Consider the following 22,453-nt stretch of genomic DNA (forward strand, 5'->3'; position numbering starts at 1 on the left):
AAGAGAGAGAATAACGCCAATGTGCAAAGAGGAGGCCAAGGCAGGAGGATCACTTGAGCTCAGGAGTTCAAGAACAGCCTGGGCAACATGGCAAAATCCCGTCTCTACTAAAAATACAAAAATTAGCCAGGTGTGGTGGCGTGCAGCTGTAGTCCCAGCTACTTAGGAGGCTGAGGCAAAAGGATGACTTGAGCTCAGGAGGTGGAGGTTGCAGTGAGCCATGATTGTGCCACTGCACTGCCGCCTAGGTGACAAATGTGCAAATGTGCAAAGACAAGTAGGGAAGGAAGAAGCTACACTCTTACAGGTCTGCCTATAACTGGAAAAGATACTCTGGCATCCTTCCAGAGCCAGGATACCCTTTCTTACTGAAGAGCCTATGGCCTGAGCTTCTATCATTTGTCCCCAAAGAGTCCTGACTAATACAACTGTCATCCTGGGAAAAGCCCCTAGTATAAATAACCTGAATTTCCAGCACCAATTCCCAAGTATTTGGGTAGCACAAGCTGGCTTTTCAGGCCCTAATCGCCTGCTGGATAAACCAGCCACTGTGGTCCCAGATTGGACATTAAATCCTGCAGTCCAGAGTGATGGAAGTGGCTTTGAGACTTTCTCAAATTTCTCTGCACCCTTCATTTAACCGCAAGTGGTCACAGTGTGTGGGTTTATGGGTTGAGTGTTGAATGCAGCTATATACATTGTTGCCTCATTCACAAATTGCTTTATGTCTGTATGGCTTGCCTCCTCGGTTACACTCTAACAGTTTTACGGGCAAGAACCTATACTTTGTTTCTCTCTCGCTGCAATCACTGAGTAGATACTCAATAAACAAGATTGAATGGGTAGAGCAAGTATAAAAGGCCAATGTTAAAACTAAGTCTCAGCCTATAACCCTAGATACTGGGGAGGCTGAGGCATGGGAATCACTTGAACCCAGGAAGAATCCCAGGAGGCAGAGGTTGCAGTGAGCCGAGATCCTGCCACTGCACTGCAGCCTGGGTGACATAGCAAGACTGTCTCAAAAAAAAAAAACCAACAACAACAATGAAGTCTCTGAGGGAAATAAAACTAAAGAGAGTAGAAGAGTTCAACCAGAAATTAGAAATTCACAGAATTCAGGATGGACGTCTAAGAAATACTGAATGAATGAAATAACCTTGCCTTCTCCCTCCTGTTCCATTGCCAGCATCATTCAAGCCAAAGCACAGGGGCATACGCACTAGCACAGAGAGAACCCGGTTGCTGCCAAGACTCAACATGACTTTACCACCTGGTCTGGTCATGGTTCTTGGTCAACTCATTAGGAAGCTTGGTGGGGAGTTTATGCATGGCTAGCCCTGTTGCACATGAATGCTTTTTAGAAAAGAGACCAGTGGGTTAGTGCGGAAAAATGTGAAAGAGTTATGCCAATCTGATTTCCTCTAGCCTATGGTAGTGTCACTGGGCTTGTCACATTCGCTGTGCCTGAATAGCTTCTTCCCAGCCACCAACCAATGCCACTTGGAAGACAAACCTACCAGAGATTTTGAAAGAATTGCCTTCTAAACTCGCTTGATTTTCATGTGAGGACCCATTATATTTCTCATGCTCCATCACATGCTAATCTTGAAACATTTATATTTCTTCCAAAAGTAGAATGCCCTTCTGAGATTTTACTAAGTCATAGCTACTTTCTTCTCATTGTTTTAGAGATGTGGATTTTTTCCAATTGTGCATTTTCAGTTAGTTTGTTTTAAAACAGCACATAGGCCAAGTATGGTGGCTCGTGCCTGGAATCCCAGAACTTTGGGAAGCCGAGGTGGAAGGATTGCTTGAAGCCAGGAGTTCGAGACCAGCCTGGACAACAAAATGAGACCCTGTATCTACAAACAACAAATAAACAAAAAAACTTAATTAGCCAAGCACAGTGGTGCACACCTATGGTCCCAGCTACTTGGGAGACTGTGGCTGGAGAATCATTTGAGCCCAAGAGTTAGAGGCTGCAGTGAACTATGATCATGCCACTGTACCCCAGCCTCAGCGACAGAGTAAGACCTTGTCTCTAAAAATTAAAATTAAAATTAGAAATAAAACAACATATATACAAAAGCTCATTTAATTAATACACTAAAGCAATTTTCTACACAGATATTAAGAAGTTTATATGTGTTAAAGTAAAATTTTATTCTAATATAAATGCACAACTATGAAAATATATATAAATGTAAGACCTCATGGCAACAGGACAAAAGAGGCAAAAATATGCACTTCTCATTTACATCTCACTCGGCAGGGCAGGCAAGTCTCTCAGATATCATGAATAAACATTTGAAAAATTTTAGATATACAGGAGGAGCTTTTATGGAAATCTGCATTTTTTTCATTTTGGATTTTCTTAAGATGGGCTATATCTGTACTTTTTCTTGTCTTCACAGTACTTCTTTGATAAGATGTACTTTGAAAAAAAATCCATAAATATGTGTGTTTTCAACCAGGAGAATCTGGCACTGTATTGGTGTACTAATATAGAAAACAAGCAAAAGAGACTAGGCAATGCTGTTTGTTGCCCATTTTTACGATTTCCATAGGAATTAAAGAGTTCAACTCCGTGCTGTTATCATTTAGGCCCACATGAAATAGAGCCCTTTTCCAGAAGTGTTTAGAAATATCCCAGAAAAATATTAGCTTATCCAAAACTGCACGATTTGTGTAAGGAGAAATCAATGACATAACAGATTTCTCATTTTCTGTCAATTGTGCTAAGACCCCATAACTCAAACAAGGTGATGCTATTTCCAGATGGCTATAGCTGCTCCCTATAGTTTCCTCTCAAACATAAAAGTTATTCTTTAAAAACACTGAAGCCAATGAATGATCTAGAGAATTTCATTTCTGAAGGTGCAAATTAGAAATCAGATGTCTAGTCGAGCATGGTGGCTCATACCTGTAATCCCAGCACTTTGGGAGGCCAAGGCAGGAGGATCACTTAAGCTCAGGAATTTGAGACCAGCCTGAGCAACATGGTGAAACCCCATCTCTACTAAAAATACAAAAATTAGTCACATGTGGTGGTGTGCACCTGTAGTCCCAGCTACTCAGGAGGCCAAGGCGGGAGGATGAGTGAAGCTAGGGAGGTGGAGGTTGCAGTGAGCCATGATCGTGCCACTGCACTCCAGCCTAGGTGACACAGCAAGACCCTGACTCAAAAATAAAATAAAATAAATTACTGGAAATCAGACTTCTGGTGAAACTAAAAACCAATGACAAGGACAGATACCAGTTTGTTAAAGAGTTGAGTCATACCTCTTGTATCTGCCACCCATAGGGAATGTTCTCTGCCTGAAAGATCTCCCCGCACCCCAACACCAATCCCAATCAATTTGGTTATCTGCTCAACTACTCACCTACACTCAGCAGAACCATTAGTTTTCCAAGGGATGTCTCTTAACCTACCACCCTCCCTCACCAAGAATTTGCCTCTCTCTCTTCTGAGCTTCCATCTCACAAACTAGGTATTCATTTCCAGTAAAATATATGACACGGTGTCACATTTATTTATTTTTCTATCCCTGTGAACTCCTGGAGAACAGGGACAGTTACTGTCTCCTCCCCTCAACCCCCACCAATGATTAGCAGTGTCTATTTTAGTCAACAATAAATATTTGCTCACCAAATGAATGAGTCAGTAATTTTTCTGAAAACCAAACTCATGATCTCGTTTTCACTTTTTATGGAAATGTGTGTGAGATGAGCCTGGCTTGTTAGGGTACAACACATAATTAAGCTTTTTTTTCTTGATGACCCAAGTTCATTCTCACTTTAGAAAACACACACTGAGAACCTCTGCCTGTTGATACGTGCAGAATGCCACCTAGAGTCCCAAAGAGCCTCTGTCTCTCCTCTTTTTTCAGACTTTCTCTTCTCCCAGTTTTTAGTAAAACTGCCTCTAATAGAATTCACAATCCACCTCTCCTAATTGGCAGCCTTTAATCTGCTAAGAGCAGAGGAATTTGATAACTAAGCTTGTTAAACTCATGTGACTAAAATGAAATAGTCTCTGAATTGGTGCCTACCGAGTAATAATGTCTTGGAGCTTTGGAATTTGGAACGTGTGACAATTAATTCAGCTGTTTGAGGTCTTGGAAATTACTGCATGATTTCTCCACTCTAGTTTGTAGCCCTGACCTCGGTATAATTGAGATTTTATAATATTTAAGTGCCTTAGATATGATTTAACATAATCCATCCTTAAAAGAAAAGGACTTACATGGAAATTACCCAGAATCAGAAAATGGACATTTAAAATGAATTAAATGGCTCTGGGTACACTCTGAAATAGGCAAATCGATTTCTGCCCTGAATCTGACTATTTGCAATATCGAAAATGCCACTAAACTACTTTATGGAGATATTATGTATCAGTCAGAACAGGCTTGATTATGCTGTACAAACAACATGGAACAAACAATGTGAAGCTTCCCCTGACAGTGTTTCCCTCCCCCACCATTTATGCTACATGTCCTTCAAGAATCACCCCTGGGCCTACATTCTCACCCTGGGGCCGAATTGTTTCTCTCCACATTGTCAGTCTTCTGGCAGAGAGAAAGGGACACAGTGTACCACATCCTGGCTCACAAAACTTCTGGCCAGGCACAGTGGCTCACACCTGTAGTTCCAACACTTTGGGAGGCTGAGGCACGAGCATCACTTGAGCCCAGGAGTTGGTGATCAGTCTGGGCAACATAGCAAGACCCTATTTCTGAGAAAACATTTTAATTATCCGGGTGTTGTGGTCCCAGTTACACAGGAGGCTGAGGCAGGATTGCTTGAGCCCGGGAGTTCAAGGCTGCAGTGGGCTATGATTGTACCACTGCACTCCAGCTTGGTTGTCACGGTGAGATTCTGTCTCAAAAAAACAAAACAAAACCTTCTGCCCAGAAGTGACACACATCACTCTGAGCTTCTTTCAATGGCCAAAGCATGTCCTATGGCCACTCTGAGTGCAGCCAGGCACTTCCTGCAGGGATGGGAGCCACCGGGATGGAAACTAGAATATTTAGTAAGCAGAAACGCAGTCCACTATAATTACTGTGAAAGACAGAATGCAGGCATCAGATGCACACATTATCAGCAAAGAATAGTGACAGCCATCCTTCCAGTGGAAGATGGACTGTACCTTGGAATCTTTCTTACTCCAACATTCTGGACAACCACTATCAACTGGCAGAGGCCAGCAAGTAAGATAAGAAGTATCTGCCAACACTTCTACAGAGTCAGATAGTCCAAGCTTCAGGGTTAAGGGAAGTCTTTCTAGAAGAGCTGGAGACTTTCTGGAAGAACTGCCCTCTGCTGTGAGGATGGGCAGTTAATGAACCATGCGAGGCAGGGAAGATTGTTTGAGGTAGCAGCACAGGTGAAGCTCTAGAGGGGAGATGGGTGAAATGAGGGTCCCCTGGCACTCTCAATGAGGAGAGATGGTGCAGTGACAGAGGAGACAGAAAAAGGGAGGCACAACAGGTGTTAAGGAGGTCAAGTTGATTAGACAGGATTGTGTGGGGATTAAAGAAGAAGCAATGAAAGCAGACATTTGAGTTTTCACTTGAGCGGAGTCTAGAGGATGCTGACATTCAGGAACTAGGCAGAAGGAAGGAAAGACAGGTCTGTGGGGTGACATGAGGTCAGGGCTGGACATGTGCAGTGTGAGCTGCTGTGGAGCCACCCAGGGCACAGCTGGATCCCAGGCCTGAAGCTCAAGGTGAGAGCTGAACTCCAAATATGAACATGAGCATCATCAGCTTAGAGCTAACCATAGAAGTCCTGGACTCCAAGACTGCGTTGGAACAAAGTGACTGGGAAATGCAGCACGGAGGATTTCGATCAGAGTTTTGAGGAATGCTACTGTAGAAGGGGAGCGAGAGCACGTAGCCAAAGAGATAGGGGGTGACACGGGTGAGTGTGGCAAGAGGGAAGCTGAGGGCAGACAGACCGAGAAGGAGGAGACTGACGGGGAGCCACTGAATTCACTCAAAAAGTGGTGTACTGGTACCTGGCAAAAAGTGGGTGAAAGCCTGGGTAAGGGGGGCAGGACTGGAGGCTGCTCTCAATGATTGATGGGTGAATGGGAAGCAGGGAGGCAGAGGCATCCTTCACTCACCAATGTGCTTCAACAACGGAATCTTCTCCCTTTTCTCCCTCCTTCCCCTGCCCAGATAAACATCAAATCCTCCTCCGAATAAAAGTCCCCATTCGAGTTAAAATAAGAAAGATGAAAACAGATGGGTTTTCCAAAAAAAATGTTCATAGTTCCAATATTCAAAATTACCCATTTGTAGCACTGTGCCTCCTTTTAAATTTAAAAACGATTACACATCATCTTCTACAGTGTGTCACATATGCAGAGCGTACAAATGGCCTCTATGTTGATGACTCCCCAGTTCATATTTCCAGCCCAGATCTCTGACCCAAGTCCCAGCTGTCTCACTGAACATCCTGCTCACAACTCTGACCAAACATGGCCAAAGGCATCTTCCAGGTGCACTGTGAGCTCCAGGAGAATGGAAAGAATGAAAGTCCTGTCCGGTTAGGCCAAGAGCTACGGTCTCCACAGTGAAGTGCTTGCAAAACAGTATTTATCACCCCAAGAACAACTGCGTAGTAAAACTACACACAAAGATTCTTGCTATGAACAAAGATACATGGATATCTTCTAAATCACAAGGGCACAAGTACAGTCAGCCCTCCATATACATGAACTCAACCAATTGCCAATCAAAATATTTGAACAAAAGTGTAGAAATTCCTTTTCTTGTCATTATTCCATAAACAATACAACAATTATTTACACAGCATTTACATTGTATTAGGTATTATAAGTAATCTAGAGTGATTTAAAGTATACAGGATGATGCGTATAGGTTATATGAAAACACTTCGCCATTTTATGTCAGGGACTTGATGTTCTGGAACCAACCCCCACAGATACTGAGGGACTGTATTCCCTCCTTTGTTTTCTCCCTCAATTATAAGAATATATTTATACAATAAACAAATTAGTCACACTTAACACTTTTATTTTGGTACTTATCCAACTCACTGACCTGTGTTACACAACATCATCTGGAGCCAAATGCCAGCCTTTAGGAATTAGGAAGCTGAATGGCCGCCCTATCGCCACCTGGTTTTGTCATTAGCCGGTTACCTCCTGGCTCAGAAGGTACCACCGCTCATCGTTGCTGGCCCCTGCTGTTCACTTCCTGTTTGCGGTTCAGTCTAGATCCATTTATCTACTGAGCTTTAGAAACACATCTCCAACCCACCAGCAGATCCATGTAGATGTCCTGCAGACACTTCTGGCTCAACATGACAAAACCAAGGTCATTATTCTATACCAAAAATGCCAATTCTTTCCCAGCGTCCCACCACCACCTACCCAGACACCCCAACTAGAACCTCAGCACAATTTTGATTCCTCCCTCTCCTCCATGCCCCAAGGTCAACTCCACCTCCTGAACCTCTCTCGGATTCATCGGTGTATTTCCTTCCCTACCACTATGAACTGGGTTCAAGCCTCCATCATCTCTTTCCTGGCTTACTAACATAGCCTCTGACTGCAATCAAGAAAACAAGTTCATGTTTCACATTTAGCTAAGAAGACTTTAAATGTCTACACACACAATTCCATTGCTGGGGGCCGGGGGTTGCCCCTTATAAAACATCTTGGTTATAAAATGTTCCTGCCAGAACATTTGAACTTGGATTCTCATTTTCCTCAAAAATCTTAAGAGTTTTTCATGTGTCTGGGCCATTTCAATACATAAATAAAAAAGAATAAAGGATCAAGGATCCTAGCTAGATGTTATGATCTTTCTATCACAATGAAAAAAATGTATGAGACAAATAGGCAGCCTACAAAACACACTGTTAATACAAAACAAAAATACTCCACTTCTTTATCCAATTAGCTATCAGGTACCTCAAGATTCCTCTGAAATTCTCGCAAATTCAGTCGCTGTTCTTCATCTCTCCAATTGAACTTATTAATTCATGCTTAGATTGCTACTTTCATTTTATTACACTGTTTGGGGTATGGGGGTCAGGGTCTCACTCTGTCGAAGGCTGAAGTACAGTGGCACAATTATAGCTCACTGCAGCCTCAAACTCCTGGGCTCAAGGGATCCTCCCACTTCAGGCTCCCAAGTTGCTAATACTACAGACGCACACAACTACACCAGGCAAATTTTTTTATTCTCATTTTTTGTAGAAACGGGGTCTTGCTATCTTACCCTGGCTGATCTTGAACTCCTGAACTCAAGCAATCCTCTTGCCTCAGCCTCTCAAAATGCTGGGACTACCGACACGAGCCACCACGCCCAGCTTGTCACTTTCAGATAGTTTTTTCTCATCTTGCATTTTTATCCATAGCTAATTTAACCCTATAACATATCTTTTTTTTCTATTTGTTAAGGGTGATTCTAGTTATGTCATATTTTACAGAGTATCAGCAACTACATGCAGTCTGATAATGGAAGAGTTCTGTTCTCAATTCTTCATCAAGTTGTCCAAAGATACATTAAGCAGAACTGGTCGCTATGTGCTATCACTACCTATATGGCCTTTCGTTGACTGTGGGAACAATGATACATGTTCTATGGGTGTGCCATTCATTCATTCATTCATATGCCGTTACTACAGTCAAGAGAAAGCACCAGCTTCCCAAAGTTAAAATAAACATATCTAGTACTATCCCACTGTTTGCCTGTGCTTCTAAATATAGAAGGCAGTTAGATTGCTTTAATCCCATTTAGTTTGTGCAAAACCCTGTTGTTTACTATGTTCCTCTAGAAGTAACAGTAAATTATATGATGATTTATTCTGATATCACTTCATGTATTTGAAGTTAGTCTGACCTGCCTATAATTTCCCTGGTCAATCTATTCTGGCTGCGTGTTTTATAAGCTAGTCACAATACCATATTTTAATTCACATGGACTTCTTTTTACCTCTGTAATAATAATAATAATTAATAATAATGGCTCACCACCAGAGTAGCACCTGCCAGTTCCTTTAGTAGCCAGCAAGCCTTACTAATACAAATAGTTCCACTTCTTCAAAGCACTTTTTAACTCTTTTTCTATTTTGACTCTCTTTACTTTCATCAAACCTGGGAACTGTTCCAGGCCCCTTCACATCTGATATCTCTTATGAAGAGTGAATCGAGTAAGGCATTAAAAAGCCTTTGCCTTTTCACCAGCTTATGTTATCAGCTTTCCCAGCCTGTCCATCAGAGATCCATGCCAAGCAACTTGTGAAATTATATTACTCTAAAGTCTTTCTGGAACTTTCAGTAGCTAGCCCATATGGACAGGATCCAAAGTGGACTCACAGTATATTTTCTCTGATGTGGGAAAAGTTTATGACAAGAGAATAATGAAAATCTAGATTGCCTTGTACAATTTATTGTATTTTATTTCTGTTCTTGGCTTCTTGCATATCTACCAAGGAGAAAAGAGGAAATAATTTTTTAAGAGTATTTTTATTCATTTAGCAACAATTTTTGTTTTTCATTTTAACAGAGCCAAATGAAGATTCTTCAAGATATGGTATCTTTTCACTTGGCTGTTTCTGCCTGGGTGACTCAGAGGATAAGTATTTGGCAAAGACATGAATGGTAGTGCCAGGGTCCACCAGCCCAGAAGTATTGGAGGCATTTTATCATAGGACCATGAGTTGGACAAAATTTTATAGGTGGAAAAAAAAGAAATGGGCTGGAGAAGGCAGACTCTCATCTCTCTTGGCTTGCTCTGTTTCCTCCTCTCACCCATCATGTCAAGGGAACCAGGTGCCCAAAGCCAAGTTCATCAGTCCCTCCATCAGCACTGAAAAAAATCCATCAGTGTTCATAAGCTGCTAAGCTTGTGTAAACTGAATGCCATCTCCAAATTTCCAGTCTTGCCAACAAGCTGAAACAGAAGAAAGAATATGCAACCAGATGGGGGTCGCAGCATTTTAAGTGCTTTCTTCAAGATTAAGAGTTGGTAGAATCAGGAAAAGGAAAAGACATACAGAATGTCTTCAGCTCATGTATCCACAGATCTCTGTCTTGTTCAGGTATATCTAAGTTCATCCACTGGAAGAGGAGAAAAATATTTTATCCTGAAAAATCTACTGCTTCATAAACAAATCAATACACTTCTTGTGAAAATCTTTTATAAAAATGTCCTAGACTGGTTCCCTTAGCCTTCATTGCATGTGTTACTCATGATCCATGAATCACACAAAGTTCTCACTGACCTTCTTTTGTACAGAGATATTTTTTGAGGGAACCAGAAAACATTTTGTCGTTTTTGTGAAGGACTATTTTCCATTCTAAGCTTTCCATAGAAAACTATATTTATCTGTGGTTTGACACATTAAGCATCATTACTCAACTTAATTTGTTCTTATGGGTCCTTAAGAGTCTAAAAAAGACCAGGCTGGGTGTGGTAGCTCACACTTATAATCCCAACACTTTGGGAGGCTGAGGCGGGGGGATCATTTGAAGTCAGGAGTTCAAGACCAGCCTGGCCAACATGGCAAAACCCCATCTCTACTAGAAATATAAAAATTAGCCAGGTGTGGTAGTGGAGTGCCTGTAATCCCAGCTACTCGGAGGCTGAAGCAAGAGAATCACTTGAGCCTGGGAGGCAGAGGTTTCAGTGAGCTGAGATTGCCCCAATCCACTCCAGCCTGGATTTTTGTTTACAAAAAAAAAAAAAAAAAGGGCTAAAAAAGACCAGAAGTCTGCTCCTTTGTAAATGGGACTCTCGAGTGGTGGCATGAATATTACAGACTCCTGTTAACATCAGATGACAAAGCAAGGTCACCTCTTTGCTTCTAAGTCTCACACTGTGAAATTAATTTCACCGAACCAGATTCAGCAATTGGAAGAATGGCAGTATCGTAGGAGAGACTAGAACGCTCTCGTCATAGTTTCCCAGGTGATGGTGAAGAAAATCCTTGGGCCAACAGACAGAACACAGAAAACGCTCCCTATAATTAGGTGAAGGGATCCAAAGTGTAGGTGTGCCTATGGTCTATGGTAGTGTATCCAAAATCTGACACCACTAAGCATTACGATCTGGGAACCACCTGCATCCCATTGAGACCTCACTTAGATAGAAAGGTTTGTTTCCAATTTACATTCCAAGGCCTCATCTCAGACCAACCAATCATATGAGAATTTAGAGGTGGGGCCCATGAATCAGCTCTCTGGACTGTTCATAAGTCCACTAAGGTTTCAGAACCCCTGCCCTGAAAGCTGAGCCTCACGAAAGTTCCATCCAAAAGGGAGTTATCTAGGGGGTGGTAAAAGGTAAAGACATTTGGCCCAGGTATTGATGGAATCAGGGAAATTCTAGCCTAAGAAAAGCAGATAAGAGAAAAGACGAACATGGTCAGAGTGATGACCGTTGACAAGGAAAGATGGCCAGGACCAACTACAGATTCCCTTCGATGTAGAATTTTTAAATTCTAAACCACTAAACTTTTGGGAAATGCTGAGTTAAGGGTGTTAAACTGTGCTATTAGCATAACTGTACCTTTTAAAACCAAATCACTAAACTGCTATTTAAACTGTTAAGCTTAAGGATGTTGAAGCTAATCGGATTATTTAGGGTGTGATTTTAAAGTAAGCAGGGTCCAAATAAGAATGGCAATTTTCTATTAAATCTTGAACTTTTTTGATATCAATTCATCTTAAATCTGAATTTGGAGCACTTGGTTCTCAGAGAGAAAGGGACATCTCAGTGGCATCTGTCTCCTGGTCACGGGTTAGCTTCATCTTGACGCAATGAGATGTAATCTATTCCCTTCAGCTTTCTGAGAAAATGACAGGGAAGACTTGGGGTTATCTCTCTCATGCCTCCCTCATCCATGAGTCCTCTTAGTACTGTTCTAAAGATGACGGAACTAGAATGTAAGAAAACCTGGGTTCTGAGCTCTACAAATCCCCTAACTAGACTGGATAAGTCACTTAACCTTGGTAGGTTTCAGCTTCCTAGTCAGTAAAATGAAAAAGTTAGACCAGATTATCCTCTGGCTCTAACATTCAAAATGTAACATCACATACAATAGTGCTGCTGTGCTTTAGGCTTTAAATAGGATTAAATAGATCCCATAAGCATGTCCATTTATTTTCCCCTAAAGAGAAATGTAATATGTCAAAATAATCCTGTTGTTAATATTGTGACTTGGAGTGGAAAAAGCACACATGGAAAGAAACAAACACTACTGTGGACTTCAATACCACTGAGTTCTGGGATCCTCGTCCTTCCCTCTCTCTTGCCACTGTCCTTTGATTCCCTCCCTTTCCCTATTCTCATCCTCAATCAGCTAATTCCCCTTGTTGGATATACATGGAATATAAACAGTAATACAATTTGCATATAAAACTCACTTCTCAAAAACACTGTTGAGGCTAGTATCTTAGATTAGCCTGAAGAAGTTGTTTAAAAGCCCTTTTATTGAAGAGTTTATTTAAAGAAAAAAAAAACAGAATGTTTACACAGGATTTAGAGCGACTTGGTTTTGAGTGTGTGTGTGTGTGTGTGTGTGTATTTTTTTTTTTTTCTTTTTGAGACAGGGTCTCAGTCTCTCACCCATGCTGGAGAGCAGTGACCTGATCACAGTTCACTAAAGCCTCAAGCCCCTGGGCTCATGTAACCCTCCTGCCTCAGTTTCCCCAGTAGCTGGGACCACAGATGCTCACCACCATGTCTGGCTAATTTTTACAATTTTTTATAGAGGTGAAGTGTCACTATGTTGCCCAAGCTAGTCTCATACTCCTGGTCTCAAGCAATCCTCCTGCCTCAGCTGCGGCAGGATTACACGTATGAGCCATCGGGCCCAGCCTGAGTGTATATTTTTTTAACATAGATTTTGGCTAGTTTCATCACATTGGTCTTTCTTTCATTAACTTATCTTTCCTTTTTGCATCACTCTAGACCCAGCTATTTCATCTGAGCTCCCCACAAATTCCTCTACCCTTCTCTATCACAAAGAGGCTCAATCAAAAATCTCCAAGGCATCCTTAAAAAAACAAAAAGTAATATTGCTTGGCTTATATTTTATTTAAATACACTTGTAGGAGTTTTACCTTCCCAGATATCACCACTTTGGAAATTTTCACCTCCACACTCCCAATACTTTATTGCTTCCAAATAAAATTTATAATAATTATTCATTGCCTCTTTGCAAATAAAATGAGCTCAATATCCAGCCAGGTGCGGTGGCTCACGCCTGTAATCCCAGTACTTTGGGAGGTCAAGGGGGGCAGATCACAAGGTCAGGGTTTCGAGACTAGCCTGACCAACATGGTAAAACCCCGTCTCTACTAAAAATACAAAAATTAGCCAGGTGTGGTGGCGGGTGCCTGTAATCTCAGCTACTCAGGAGGCTGAGGCAGGAGAATCACTTGAACCCGGGAGGCGGAGGTTGCAGTGAGCCGAGATCGCGCCATTGCACTCCAGGCTGGGCGACAGAGTGAGACTCTGTCTCAAAAATAAATAAATAAATAAAATAAGCTCAATACAATGGTGTGTCCTTTCTGTTTCCTATAGCAATAGGCTGACCTCCATTTCAGCATGGCTTAAATGAGTCATTTTGTATATTGCCAGGCCCCCGGCTCTGCCTGTACTATTCTGGTTACATCATTACCCACAAAATATTTACAAACAGGTTTCCATGGCAAGCTACAAGAACAAATGAAAAAAGTCCAAGAGAAGTGTAAACAGAAAAGATAAGTCTCGGTCAATTTCTGATGAAACTGGAAGGCAAGCTACCCAAAGCAACGACTTCAATCACAACTGAAATGATTGTCATTCCCCTGAAACATGACAGGAACCACCCAATAAATGAAGACATTGGACTTCTTTATGGATGTAATAGTCACAGCTCCATGAGAAAGACTCTAGTAGCACAAGGGCAGTCACCGTCTGTATACCAATTTTTTTCCTTGTTTAATGGTCTAGACAAGTGTTACTGCTGTAATTCATGACCCTACGTGAAATGAACATTCGTAATAATCTCCTTTTGAATCTTGATGTTTTCTGTAACCCTGGCAGCTAAGTGCTAATAACAACAATTATCTAAATGTTGCAAAAGGATGAAATCAGTAACAATGGGTCTACTGAAAAGAGGCAAAAATGTGAGTGGATATGAATTTATAACAGCAATAGGGCTAAAGTTTCAGGGCCCTTTCATGTAGGAGGATAGCAACACACACACGCACTCATACACATACACACACATTCTCACAAACACACACACATACATACGCACTCGTACACATTCACACACACTGTTACACAGAGAGTGCACATATGAAAGGAGACATTTTCACACATCCACACAAAAGACAAAGATCAAACTATGACTCTTTCCTCTTTGCAGCCCTACAACTTTTCTTGTCACACAGCAGGTCATCAATAAATGCTCATTGAACTGAAATATGGTACCAAATGCAGACTCAGGAAACCCACTGGTATTTAATAATTATTATGCAAATGAAACTGCATCATTTCACACAGAAATAGAGGTGACTTGTTCTACCTCCCTTAGTAATAAGAAGCCATTCTTGACGTCTTACTGCTAGAACTGGAATAATTTCTTGTTTCTCAATTCCCTCTCCTAATAATTCCTCCTTTCCCAATCAATCCATGAAGATAAACTCAGTTCATTTGGTGTCCTACAAGATTGTTACAGGAGAGCATAAATACACTCCCATATTCATATGTATCATCCTAAGTTGAATGTATATAGAAAACAAAAAAAATTAAGGAAGTCCTCCTCTGGCCAGCTTTCCCCCATGGCCTCTCACTGGTGATGACTTGAGCAGTTGTTTTGCCTGTAGCCACAGGTTTAGCAAAGAAATCAAAGTGAAATAAATCTAGCCAGGCATGGTGGCTCACACCTGTAATCTCGTAATCCCAACACTTTGTAAGGCGGAACCAGAGACATCATTTGAGCCCAAGAGTTCGAGACCAGCCTGGGCATCATAGCAAGAAACCATATCCACCAAAAAAAAAAAAAAAAAAAAATAGCTGGACATGGTGGCACACACCTGTGGTCCTATCTACTTGGAAGGCTAAGGCAGTAGGATGGCTTGAGCCCAGGAGCTCATGGCTTCAGTGAGCCATGATAGTGCCACTGCACTCCAGCCTGGGTAACAGAGAAAGACCCTGTCTCTAAAAATAAAAATAAAACAAAACAGAGTGAAGCAAATCTACCTTTTTCATAAACATATCATTTTTTAAAATGACGTGAACCTACTGAGTAAATTATTAAACTAAAAGTGATGAGTATGAATTCAATGATTCCCATTTCTTCTTCTATAACCTCATACACTTAGTAGCCCACCCACCGACGTGGCTGCTTTGCTCAGCTTGCTTCTCTCCTCTCCTTTCGCGTCCTCCCCTGTCTGGTGCCAGCCTGTGTTCTGTCCCTTCACACCAGCTTGCCATTGCTATTCCTGCCATCTGGAGTCGGTTTTCAGTATCTCTGTCTCATCAGCTCTCCATCTATTTTAAAATATCATCTGAAAACATATGTTCCCCCAACCACCACCCCTTTCAATTTCCTCTCTGCTTTTATTTATTTCATCTTGACTTCCTTTAGCTCTGAAAAACTCATCTGATTCACTTCAGAAAACTGCTCTACAAAGGGCCGTAACCGCATTTGATATGAAAGATTGTAATCTCTCAGATTTGAAATATCTCACATGAGTGGTCAGCACATGTTCTTCCATTTTATCTCCATGAAAGGATGGAAGGAGGGAGAAAGACTATGAGCCAGGAAATTAGGGTATTTCCAACATTAAAATCACCTTGAATGTTGTAGATCAGTTGCAAGTGTTCGCTGTTGCACACTCCTCTGTTGAACAAGGCCAAAGAAGAAGCCAGCCCAAGATGCTACAGTCACTGAAGTTTTGAAAGCAGGCTGTTTTGAACATCTTTGTAAACACTTATAACTCAATAAGAAACTGTTGAACCCCTATTTAGGCTTGCCAACAACAGAGTTGCAAAAAAAAAAAAACAAAACAAAACAAGAAGTCCTCCTCGATCCTTTCTATTTCCCTTAAAAACATGCCCAATAACCTGGCCTAAAAAGAAACAAAACCCCAAAACAGGGAGGGGATGAATGTGCTTAGACACCCACTCAGTCAAAAACTTCCATTTCCAGACTGCCCGGCCATCACATTCTATTGACTCTTTAGTTTCCCTAATTAACCTCTGCTACTGTGATCACCCCCTTTTAATTCTCTTGGCGAGCATTTATTAAGTGTGTGTGGGATGTGTGGTACCCGACCATTCCCCACCATCAGCCAGTCCTTTTCCACGCTGTGCTGTTGACTGCGTTTCTTTCATCCCACTTGCCTTTTCTTTCTTTATTCCCTCTCGCCACAGTGAAGAAGCTGAAAAATGAGGAGCTCACTCGCAAACTCTGCTCCATTGTCAGCTGTGCGGGCTGCCGCAGTTGTTAGAGCTGGAAGAATCGATGTTGCTAAGCAACACTTTTGCACTCTGTGTAAAAGATAAAGAGTGCAAAGCATGGCTCTGAGGATGAGGCCGTCCAGTTTCCCGTGAACCCTGGGGGGCTGACCTCTGTGCAATCAACAGAGAAATGTAAATTCTGTTAATACAGGGCTTGGGGAGGAAAGTTCTTCAATTTTCTTTCTTTTTCTTTAGATCATTTCTAATTTTCTCCAAAAGAAATATGACCTGATGGGCAAAGAGATGGATAGCAAACCCCTAGTTTGGGTTTCCAGGATTGGTTTTGCTACAGATTTCCTTGTTGAACAGAGCTATTTCATTCTATATCGTTCCATGAGTCCGTTTCTCCCCTGTGAAAAAGTGGAAATGAAAATCAGCTGCTTCACAAAATAGTAAGAGTAAAGTACTCAGCAATGACTAAACTATTATCCATTAGATGATGATAACAAATTTCCTGTGATTGGTCTCAGATGTCTCTTGTAACAGTTTTTGTTTGTTTGTTTTTTTAATCAAAGATTCCATTCCCACATATCGACCTTTCATGGGAACATTTTGTGGCTTTTTTTGGAAGGAAATATTCACCACCAGAATGTAACTTTAGAGACACAGGGGAGGTTATTTCCTTCATTCACAGGCCTGAAGTAGAAGTGGATGGACCAGGGATGGGGTAGAAAGGTGAGACTGTCTCCTAGCCACATGACTCAAGTCTCCCCTCTGCGTCACTTCCTGAATTGAGGCAAGAAATGAACAATCGGGAGACATTATGATATCATGAATTTCCATGAATTCTAGTCATCGGTAAGGCTAAAGCTTCTGTGATACACAAATCCTTTCCTGTGGCTATGGCTGCTAGGCAGCCTCACAGTATCGATTCTCAGTTCTTCCAAGATAAGACTTCATGCCCAGATCACTTGCAGGCAATGTGGTCAAGTAACAGCTCTGGCTAAAACAATCCACGCAGAAGTGATGAGTAGGATTTTCTGGTAGTAGTTTTCACTCCTCCTTCCGCTACCCCTTCTTGTTAGAGGGAAAGTGGACATGATAAGAGCCACTGTGAAACATCTGGACAAAGGCAAGACCTAGAGATGGTGGGGAAAAAAGAAAACAAGCCTGGGTCCCTAATGGTTTCCCAGAGCAGAGACCCTGCATTAGCTAAGACTTAGGTGACAAAGAAGTACATTTCCACCTTGTTTAAGCCACTGTTGTTTGGCGTCTCTGTCACTTGCAGCCAAACTCGGGCCTTAAATACTATGCACCCCCACAATTTATGTTCCACTTCAGAAGCTCTTCCAGACCCAAGAAGTGTCAAGCATGCCACTAAGACAACTTTGTGCCCAAAGGAAACTCCAAATGAGCTCAATAAGTGGAAATTGTAATAAGATCTACCACTTACTGAATGCATCTTTCCACTATACCAAGAAAGTGAAGCACTTCTCATCTATAATTCAGTTTCCTAAACTGCTTTGACTAGCCAGCGTCTATTTACCGAGCACCACTGTGTACAAAGCATTGTCCAAGACAGAGAGGAAGCCACAAAGGTAGACAGGGCAGGCCTGTCTTCTGTAACATTCTCATAGGTTTGTCACGAAATGTAGCATTCCGTTAAGGGCTTAATTAAATTACCTGTAACTATCCTGAGCAACTCATTTTACTTCTCTGCAATGTCAAATATCATTCCTAAGATCTCATCTGCTCTAAATGTCCAGCCTTCTACCACCATTGTTAATAAGCTACTTGAATGTTTCACCAAAGGCATAAGTTAGGATTCTTGCCCAATGCACAATCTAAACTTAGTCTCGAAATTCTCTATATCTTCCTTTTTTTAACAGCTTTAATAAGGTATAATTGGCTCACAATATAATGCATATATTTAAAGTGTACAACTTAATGGATTTTGATATATGCATGTCCATGAGACTATCACCACAATCAAGATAATGGACGTTTTCATCATCAACTGTTTCCTTATATCTCTTTGTAATGCATTCCCCATCCTTACCCACTAACCCAAACCCAGGGAACCAACAATATGCTTTCTGTTGCTATAGATTCAATTGCATTTTCTACAATTTTATTGAAATTGAGCCATAGAGTGTGGACAAATTACTATTGTCTGGTCCCTTTCGCTCACTTAGAGTTTCCTTTGAGTGCAGTTGTCTTACTGGCATGCTTGACATTTCTTGGATCTTCATTCTTTTGAGTGTCATTAAATATATTGATATTTCCTTTTCATTATGAGTACTATTGCATTGTATGAGTATAACAAAATTTAACCATGTACCTGTTGGAATTCTAGACTGTTTCTAGTTTAGAGCTATCAGAAATAAAGCTGCTATGCATGTTTGTGTACAAGTCTTTATACACATGTTTGCACACATGTTTTTTGTTTGTTTGTTTTATTTTTATTTTTATAGTTCCAGGGTACACGTGCAGGATGTGCAGGTTTGTTACATAGGTAAGAGTGTGCCATAGTGGTTTGCTGTACCTATCAATCCATCACCTAGGTATTAAGCCCAGCAGGTATTAGCCTAATGTTCTCCCTCCCCCGACCCCACCCCCAGACAGGCCCCAGTGCCTATTGTTACCCTCCCTGTGTCCATGGCACACATATGTTTTTATTTCTCTTGGAAAACTATCTTGGAGTAGAATCACTGAGGAGTATGGTATCTAACTTTTTTAAGAAATTACCAAATTATTTTATAAAATATTTGTATTATTTTATAAAATAAAATGTATGTACAGGAGCATAGGAGAGTTCCAGTTACTCCAAACCTTCTTCAACTCTTTTTTTTTTTTTTTTTTTGAGATGGAGTCTCACTCTGTTGTCCAGGCTGGAGTGCAATGGCTGCAATCTCGGCTCACTACAAGCTCCACCTCCAGGGTTAACGCCATTCTTCTGCTTCAGCCTCCCGAGTAGCTGGGACTACAGGTGCCCGCCACCACGCCTGGCTAATTTTTTGTATTTTTTGTAGAGATGGGGTTTCACCGTGTTAGCCAGGATGGTCTCAATCTCCTGACCTCCTGATCAGCCCGCCTCGGCCTCCCAAAGTGCTGGGATTACAGGCATGAGCCACCATGCCCGGCCTTTTTCAACTCTTGATAAGGTCAGTCTTTTCCATCTTAGCCATCCTAACAGAAGTGGTTTTACTTTACATCTACTTAATGACTAATGATGTTGAAAAAAACAGGCTCCTTCAACTCTTCTGCCCATTTCTAACTGGGTTTTTGTCTTCTTCCTGCTGAGTTTCAAGAGTTCTTTATATATGTGTGTTATATATTTTGCAAATATTTTTTCCTATTCTCTGGCTCCCTAGTTCATGACATGCAATTATTAGTATCTTTTGAAAAGAAAAAGGTTTTCATTTTCATAAAGTCAATGTGTCCATTTTTTTCACTTATAGTTATACTTTTTGAGCCATATTCTTAAAATGTTTGCCTAAACCAAAGTCACTAAGATAGTCTACATTTTTTTCTAGAAGTTTCACTGCCTGAACTCTTACATTTAGGTTTATGATATGCTTCAAGTTAATTCTTCCATGTGCTATGAGGTAAGTGCTGAGGTTTTGTTTTGTTTTGTTTTGTTTTCGTGCTTCTGGATATACAATTGTTCTGGCACCCCTTGTTGAAAGAATTCTCTTCACCCAACTGAACTAACTTGGTGTCTTTGTGGAAAATCACTGCTCTACATTGCCCTGTATGTCTTCTACCTGTATGATATTACCACACTGTCCTGATTACCAGAGCTGCATAATAAGGTTTAACATCACATACTATAAGTGTTCTAACTTTGTTCTTCTTTTTCCAAAATTGTGTTTTTGAATCAGCAAGTTAAATTCTACAAAACGAAGAGCCTTCTGGAATTTCAATTGAAATCATGTTAAATATATAGATCAATTTGAGGAGAACTGATATCTTAACAATATTGAGTCTTCTAATCTATGGGCATTGTATATCTCCCCATTTCTTTAGGCCTTATTTAATTTTTCCAGCAACATTTTGTAGTTTCCAGTGTAGAAGTTTCACACATTTTTCCTCAAATTTATCCCCAGTATTTCATAAGTTTTGATGCTATCATAAATTGTATTGTTTTTCAATTTCAAGTTCTGATTGCTTATTGCCAGTACATAGAAATGCAAATGATTTTTTATATTTGCTTATATACTGCATTCTCACTAAACTTATTTATTAGTTCAGTTGATTTCTCTTTCAGATTCTGTAGGGTCATCCACATAGACAATCACGTGGTCTGTGAATGAAGATAGTTGTAACCTTCTTTTCCAGTCTCTGTGTTTTTTATTACTTTCTCTTGCCTTACTGCACTGATAAGAACTTCCAGTACTATGTTAAATAGAAGTAATAAGGCAAATTTCCTCACCCTGTTCCTCATCTCAGGGGAAAACTTTCTGTCTTTCACCATCAAGTAAGATGTTAGCTTTACATTTTTTGTAGATGCCCTATATCAGGATGAAGAAGTTTCCATCTGTGCCTAGTTTGCTCAGAGTTATTATCAAGAATTGATGTTGCACATAGTAAAATGCTTTTCTACACCAATTAAGATACACATATGGTTTTTCCTTTTTAGTCTGCTGAGATGGAAAACATTGATTGATTTTTTTTTTTTTAACGTTAAGCCAACCCTGAATTCTTGGAAGAAATCCAATTTGGCCATGATATTATCTTTTTTACATATTGTTGAATTTTATTGGCTAAAACTCTGTTAATAACTTTTACATATGTGTTCATGAAGAATATTGGTCTGTAATAATCCTCATTTCTTTTTCTTTTATATTTTAAGCTCCGGGATACATGCGCAGAACATGCAGTTTTGTGAAATAGGTATACATGTGCCATGTTTGTTGGTTTGCTGCACCCATCAACTCATCATTTACATTAGGTATTTTCCTAATGAAATCCTTCCCCCAGTCCCCCACCCCCCGACAGGCCCCAGTGTGTGATGTTCCCTGCCCTGGGTCCATGTGTTCTCATTGTTCAACTTCCACCTATGAGTGAGAACATGTGGTGTTTGGTTTTCTGTCCTTGTGATACTTTGCTTAGAATGATCACTTCCAGCTTCATCCATGTCCCTGCAAAGGACATGAACTCATCCTTTTTTATGGCTGTATAGTATTCCATGGTGCATATGTGCCACATTTTCCTAATCCAGTCTATCATTGATGGACATTTGGGTTGGTTCCAAGTCTTTGCTATCGTAAATAGTGCTGCAATAAACATATGTGTGCATGTGTCTTTATAGTAGCATGATTTATAATCCTTTGGGTATATACCCAGTAATGGGATCACTGGGTCAAATGGTATTTCTAGTTCTAAATCCTTGAGGAATCGCCACACTGTTTTCCACAATGGTTGAACTAATTTACACTCCCACCAACCATGTAAAAGCATTCCTCTTTCTCCACATCCTCTCCAGCATCTGTTGTTTCCTGACTTTTTAATGATCGCCATTCTAACTGGCGTGAGATGGTGTCTCATTGTGGTTTTGATTTGCATTTCTCTGATGACCACTGATGATGAGCATTTTTTCATGTGTCTGTTGGCTGCATAAATGTCTTCTTTTGAGAAGTGTCTGTTCATATCCTTTGCCCATTTTTTGATGGGGTTGTTTGTTTTTTTCTTGAATATTTGTTTAAGTTCTTTGTAGATTCTGGCTATTAGCCGTTTGTCAGATGGGCAGATTGCAAAGGTTTTCTCCCATTCTGTAGGTTGCCTATTCATTCTGATGATAGTTTCTTTTGCTGTGCAGAAGCTCTTCAGTTTAGTTAGATCCCATTTGTCAATTTTGGCTTTTGTTGCCATGCTTTTTGTGTTTTAGTCATGAAGTCTTTACCCATGCCTATGCCCTGAATGGTATTGCCTAGGTTTTCTTCTAGAGTTTTTTTATGGTGTTCAGTCTTACATTTAAGCCTCTACTCTATCTTGATTTAAGCCTC

The 22,453-nt window shown here is 40.7% G+C and overlaps 1 protein-coding gene across 5 annotated transcripts in view; it reads right to left on the bottom strand.

The window, feature by feature from the left end:
- Positions 1-22,453, bottom strand: part of NEBL (nebulette) — a 391,737-nt gene that overhangs the window by 301,607 nt on the left and 67,677 nt on the right. The gene's annotated exons all lie outside the window — the stretch shown is intronic.

This window comes from Symphalangus syndactylus, chromosome 10, assembly GCF_028878055.3.
Source record: "Symphalangus syndactylus isolate Jambi chromosome 10, NHGRI_mSymSyn1-v2.1_pri, whole genome shotgun sequence".
NCBI lineage: Eukaryota > Metazoa > Chordata > Mammalia > Primates > Hylobatidae > Symphalangus > Symphalangus syndactylus.